The following is a 6,000-nucleotide window of genomic DNA, read 5'->3' as shown; positions in this document are numbered from 1 at the left end:
CGCTCTCCCCCGGCTAGACACCAGCTCCCCGATGAGATCTTTATTTTGGTCACTGCTGTAGACCCAGCATGAGGGCACTGCCTGGCACACAGTAGGTGTGTCCGATGCCCCCGGACACCCGCCCCAGTCAGGTTTCTGACTTTTCCCACACCAGGGGTCATTGCGTCTCCCACCTGTGCACTCGCCCATCCCCCTCCCTGAAAGGTGTCCCCAGCACCGTCCTTTCCCTAGCTCTTTCTCACAGATCACTTCACCTCTCTGGGTGGGTCAAGATGGCCCTGTCTGTCAGACAGGAAAGGAGCTTTTCTCCAAGAGCAGTGGGGACCCACTGCTTTGGGCTTTGAGTGGGACAATGACACGGTCGTACCTGCTTGCACCTGCACTTTGAGCACACAGGACAGTGGATGGGAGGGGAGCCAGCTGGAGGCAGGGGAGGGCACCCAGGGAGGGAGCTGGTGAGACACAAGAGGATGCGGGTGAGGGCAGGGGTGTTGCAAAGGACTGGGGAGAGATAGCCAGGGAGGGGAAAGGCCAGGCCTTGTCATCAATTACATGTGCCGGGTGAGGAGAAGAGTGGAGGCAGGGACATGGCCAGGGTGGCTGCTTTATGGGAAGGGGTGGAGGCAAAGAGTAGCCAAGTGCAGTGAATGAGAGGGAAGCACGCAGTCAGGGGGTAAAGGTGGCTTTGGGTAGATGTTTCTCTCTCCCCTACTGTGGTCCCCATGGTCCCCCTCCCCATTCACTGGGGGTGTTTTATACCTGTAGGGGTTGGCCCTTCACTGGGGGCGTTTTACACCCGTTGGCCCTTCTGGCCATAAAGGGAGAAGCCCAGGAGGCTTTGGAGAAGGCCAGGTCCTCCCCAGGGGAACCCAGACCCTGGATGGAGAGGAGGGGGCCCACATAGGGGGCCTTTTCAGAACACAGGCCCCCAGCCTCTACCCCAAGATTGACAGGGGAGATTCGGGGCAAAAAGTCCACGCTGGGCTCGTCTTCTGCATGCCCTTGTTTGACCAGAAAGACAAACAAGACAGGGAGCGGCCTTTGTGACATCATATGGGTGTGACGGGCGGGACAACACAGAGGGCCTCCCGTGGGCAGGTGCAGCTGTCCCGCAGAGCAACTCCCCGGAGGAGCCAGAGACATTCAGGACCACCTCATCCCATACCCTCGCATTGCAGATGGGGAAACTGAGGCCCAGAGAGAGAATCGAGTTGTCATAGGGTATACCTGATTTTCCCAGAGGGAAACAGGCTCCCTGGAAAGAATGACTTACTGGTCGGACAGGAATAGACTAATAATATCAGTGATATATATATATCTACATTATCCTTTCTTCCCAAGAGTTCAGAACACTGCACGCTCATGATCTCATTCATCCACAAGACATCCCTCGGGGTGGGCGGCAAGGCCACTTTTTGCAAATGTTGTGAAAATGCTCTGTCATCGCCCTTCCGTCCGTAACTTTCTTCTTCAGTCTCTATTATATCCCCTTCTCCTACCCAGTTTAATTCAGTGAAGATTTAAGAGGCTCCTACTTGGTGCAAGCACTAGGCATTTGGGAAACTTCTAGATTTCCCCAGGGCCGAAGTTGCTATTCTGTCTTGGACGGTTTCATAGCACTCTGTTCAGACCCATGTTTGCACACATATCATATCGTTTCTGCACATCTACAATCCTAGAGGGCAGGCCTTGGTCTTATTCCGGCTTGCATTCCCCCATTGTATCCAGGCCAGGGCCTGGCATTCAGGAGCCTGGAGAAATGTTTGCCCAGAGCAAAGCTATCCCTGAATGTGCCCTGAGCATCCCTCTGTGAATGCTCTTGTCCCAGGGTATGCCGGTTGCCCGGAGGAGCCCAGAGCAGAGAGATCCTGTATGTGCAGTACCTAGCACATAGTAGCTACTCAGTTTGCTAAATAGATCAGTTTTTACAAAATGAATGAAGATGAGAATAGTAATGGACCACCCTTGCCTTTAAAGGAGCTCCCAAGCCATTGGATGAGTGAGAGAGGGGGGCAGAGAGCAGGACTGGAGAGCTATATGAACACGACTAAAGTTGACAATTCTATCAAAGTTGTGCTGAGGCTGCGGAAGAGAATTCAGACTCACCTGGGAGAATCAGGGACAGCTCCTTGGAAGAAGGGGCCTTTGAGATGAAGCTCTGAAGGGTGGGAACACACAGCAGAAATTCAGGAATGGTTTTTGATGAAAGGCTGGGCATCAGGAGGAGGGAGGGCAGGAGGGCAGGGTCCTCACAACGTGTGGAGGACTCTGCTTCAGGCAAAGTTTCCTGCACGTGACTCCACAGGCTGTAGGGAGCCATCAAAGGCCTTAGGGGGAGGGGAGGCTGGCTGGAGAGCTAGGGAGCAGCATGAATGAGGGAGGGAGGTCACTGGGCTGGAATGGTGTGGTTCCAGGCAGGAGCTGCTCTAAGGCCCGTAATGAATTTACTCCATGGGGCAAGGGGTGGGGGTGGGAGTGCTTCATGAAGGCAGATGCCAGCCTGGGAGGGAGGTCAAGGCCCCAGACATAGAGCTGGGAGTTAGGCTGCCGCCATGGGCAGTGGATGCACTCACACAGGAGAGAGTGTGGGGTGAAAAAGAAGATGACAGCTGAGGACAAAGCCTTGGGGGACGTGCACAGTTGGTGTGGGTGGGGGGCGGGTGGTAAGAGAGAGGATCCAGGCGGAAATGGAGCAGCCAGAGACTCAAGGAGGGGGGTCCCACTTGTTTCCAGTGCTGCCCCACCTCTGCTCCTGCCCTTCTCTCCCATGAGCTGGGCCAAACTGGGCTGAAGGGCAGAAGCTGGGGCCTGCCCAGCCTCCAGAAAGCTCCAAGGTGAAAGAAAGTGAGCCTAGTTGTTGAAGGCTTAGACTTTAGAACTGGTCAGAGCTGTGCGGGACTCCCAGCCACCCCAGCCCTCATCCCTCTGTTCTGTGACCCCAGGCAGGCCATACTCCCTCTGATTCTCAGCCTCTTCACCTTTCGGAGGGGATCACAACCAGACTTCTTCATGGGTCTACCCAGTGGAATAATGTTTATTATGCACTTGGCACTGGGGCCTGTCAAGCCCTCAGAGTTCAATAAATGGAGGCTGCCGCTATTATAATTATTAGAAGGGCAGGATTGGATTCTGGTGCTTGGTCTGGCCGCCCCAAGGAGCCCAGCAGCCCAAGGAGCCTTTAAGAGGGAGGGAACCGGGGGACCTGAACTTGCCCAGCTCTCTCCCGTTATCCTCCCAAGTGCAAAGCCAGGCATCCTGGATCAAGGATGGTCACAGCTCTCTCCGTGCTGATAACCCTTTCACCTGCTGAGAAACAGGACCCCACCCCCACTGCAGTTTTCAACTCCTGCTGGGGCTCCGGGTTGGGGCCTCAGTCCAGTGTTGGGGCCCCTTTGGGGCATGTCATGGCCCCCACCTGGGTGCAGCGCCGCGCCTCCTCCGCTGGGGCGGGGGCGGACGCGTCCTCTCCCGCACACGGTAATTCACCAGCTCACGCGGGCTCCGCGGCGCCCCCTCCGCGCACGCGCATCTCCGCCCCGGCCCCCGCCCCGCGGGAGACTCCAGGCGCTATGGGTGGGTCCGTCCAAGTTGGCGAGAACCGCCGCTGCGCTGGGGGCGCCCGTCGCGGGGCAGTGGTGGCCGTGAGCCCCGTGCCTCCGCCCCAGCCCCGCACGGATTCGGCCGCTGGGGCCCACCCCAGGGCCTTCTGCGCGGCCCTGCAGGAGCCCAGGGGACAGAGGGACGCTGGCTGTGAAGGGGGCTTGCGGAGCCGAGTCGCTGGGTGCCGGCTCATAGGCCTGTACCCGGGACTTCTCAAAGCCTCAGTTTCCCCTTCTCAGCTTCAGGCTAAGGGATCACGTTTACTGGGACACTGGAAACAGGTTAATCGATCCCGTGGGCCGCATGCCTGTCTGTGCAGCCTAAGTTGGGCAGGAAGAAGAGGCGTGTTTCCCCAGGGTCTGGGAGACCCTAACTCTGATCCTATCTTACCCACACGGGGTCAGGGCGCCCTGGGAGGAGCGGGGCTTTACTGAAGCGTCCCCTCTACCAGTTGGGCTCAGGTCTGGGGTCTCATAGTTACAGGCAGATGCCGTCTAGCGCTGGGAGGCCCCTATTAACTAGGCCACCGCTGGGGGTGGGCGGTGGCGGCTGGAGCTGACCGGCTTGGGTCTCCGGGGGAGGTGGCCACAAGGGCCACGGCTTTGAACAAACCACAGAAGGCTTCTGCAATATCAAAAGAGCTCTTAGTCATTAATATGTGGAGGGAGGGGGGCCATTGGTGAAGAGCCTCTGTTTGCTTGGTTCCCATCAGCGGAGGATCAAAAAGCATTTGGTCAAAGAACCTTTAAATACCTTGAAAGGCAGGGAGGTGAAGCCTGTTGGGTAGCCTCCGACAGGTACTGAAACGCTGGTCTGGGCTGCTGGCAAGCTGGCTCCGGCCACACCAAGTGCTGGGGGAGGGGGCCGCGGAGACAGGAGGGAGAAATGGTGGGGATAGACCACCAGCCCACCCCTCACCGTGACCCAGGAAGCACTGTGGGGAGATGAGTAGGGCAGAGAACTGGGCACAAACTGTCGGAATTGGAAGCAACCTTGTAGGGCTCTGAGCCAGGGATTTGAATCTGAAACCTGAGGACCCCCTCCCACCCCAATGATGGGCAAAGCATTGTGTCTGCTCATTAGGTTCCCAAAGGAGTCCCAAGGTGACATCAAGACGGAAACCCAACCTCCTTGTAGTACAGACCGGTAAACTGAGGCTCAGAAGGATTGAGTGATTTACCCCAGGTCACTCGGCTTGAAATTGGCAAGCCAAGGTGCTTCTACGGTGCATCCTGATGAGGGCATCTCGATGGCTCTCCTGGCTCTCAATCTATGTCAGGGGCCCACCGTTGCCCCAGACCAAGAGAGGTGGCCGGGGGTGGGGAGGGGGCATCTCAAAACAGAGGCCCAAGGCCAAGATTCTGACTGAGGCTGGGACTATCCCACGCAGCAGCTGGCAGGGGGAAGGGCCACCAGCTTTCATCTTTTGGAGTTTGAGGGGCTGAGCCAAGCACATGGGGGTGGGGGGTGGCAGGGTGACAATGGAGAGAGAGAGACTTAGGGACAGAATCCAGATGGGGAGGAGGTTTCCAGGAGGAAGGATGTGGGTGGGGTTGGGAGTACAGCAGGGGTTTCTGGCCTGGCGACATGACCTGAGTATGTGGAATGGGTACTCAGGGCTGTGGAAGGTCAGCTCAGGGCAGAGTCCTGGGTGCCTGGGAAGTGTCAGGTGCCTTAGTGCAAGGGAGACAAGAAAGACACGCAGTCCCTTGCCTTGCTATCTCCCCAGTATATTCCCCATACCCATGTGGTGCAATTACAGCCCTATTTTATGGATGAGAAAACTGAGGCCCAGAGCGGCCGAGTAACGGGCTGAAGCCAAACAACCCGATGGTGGTAGAGGCAAGAGCAGAGTCGAAGTCTAGGATTTTCCCCCTGGATAGTGGATGCCTCCGCAGCAGAGGGCCGGCACAAGTGTGAAAAGCAAGACCCAGCCTTGGGTGAGCATCTGAGATTCCGTGATTCCCGGGTCTGGGGAGAAAAGGTGATGGATCCGCAAGCATGGATTCAGTCCCCACTGTGACGAGGTGGCCATAGAAATGGCCAGCGCTGCCTTCTAGGACTTTGTCGCTGTGTCCTTCCTGGGGAGGCGATGTCTGTTGGATTCGCGCTTCTACCTCCTCCAGACGCCTACCCTCTGCGGAGGAGGAAGGGGAAGGCCAGCAGCAGGGACAGGGTGACGGTGCTCACCCTCGCTGCCAGTCTCACACAGCAGCGGGCTCTGCCCGTTGCCCTTCAGAGCTGCCTCCTGGCTCTGGTCTCAGCCTGGCCCTCCCAGATCAGGAAAATGCTCACGAGCCTCCTGCCACACGGATGGTGGTAAGAAGAGAGGTGTGTTTGTTCTGTCACGTGAGCTGCGCAAACAGCTTCCTCAGCATTTTTATTAATGATTCAGCCCGT

Source organism: Hyaena hyaena, unplaced genomic scaffold (assembly GCF_003009895.1).
Source record: "Hyaena hyaena isolate Hyena2069 unplaced genomic scaffold, ASM300989v1 scaffold_456, whole genome shotgun sequence".
NCBI lineage: Eukaryota > Metazoa > Chordata > Mammalia > Carnivora > Hyaenidae > Hyaena > Hyaena hyaena.
Note: the sequence above shows the minus strand (reverse complement) of the source record.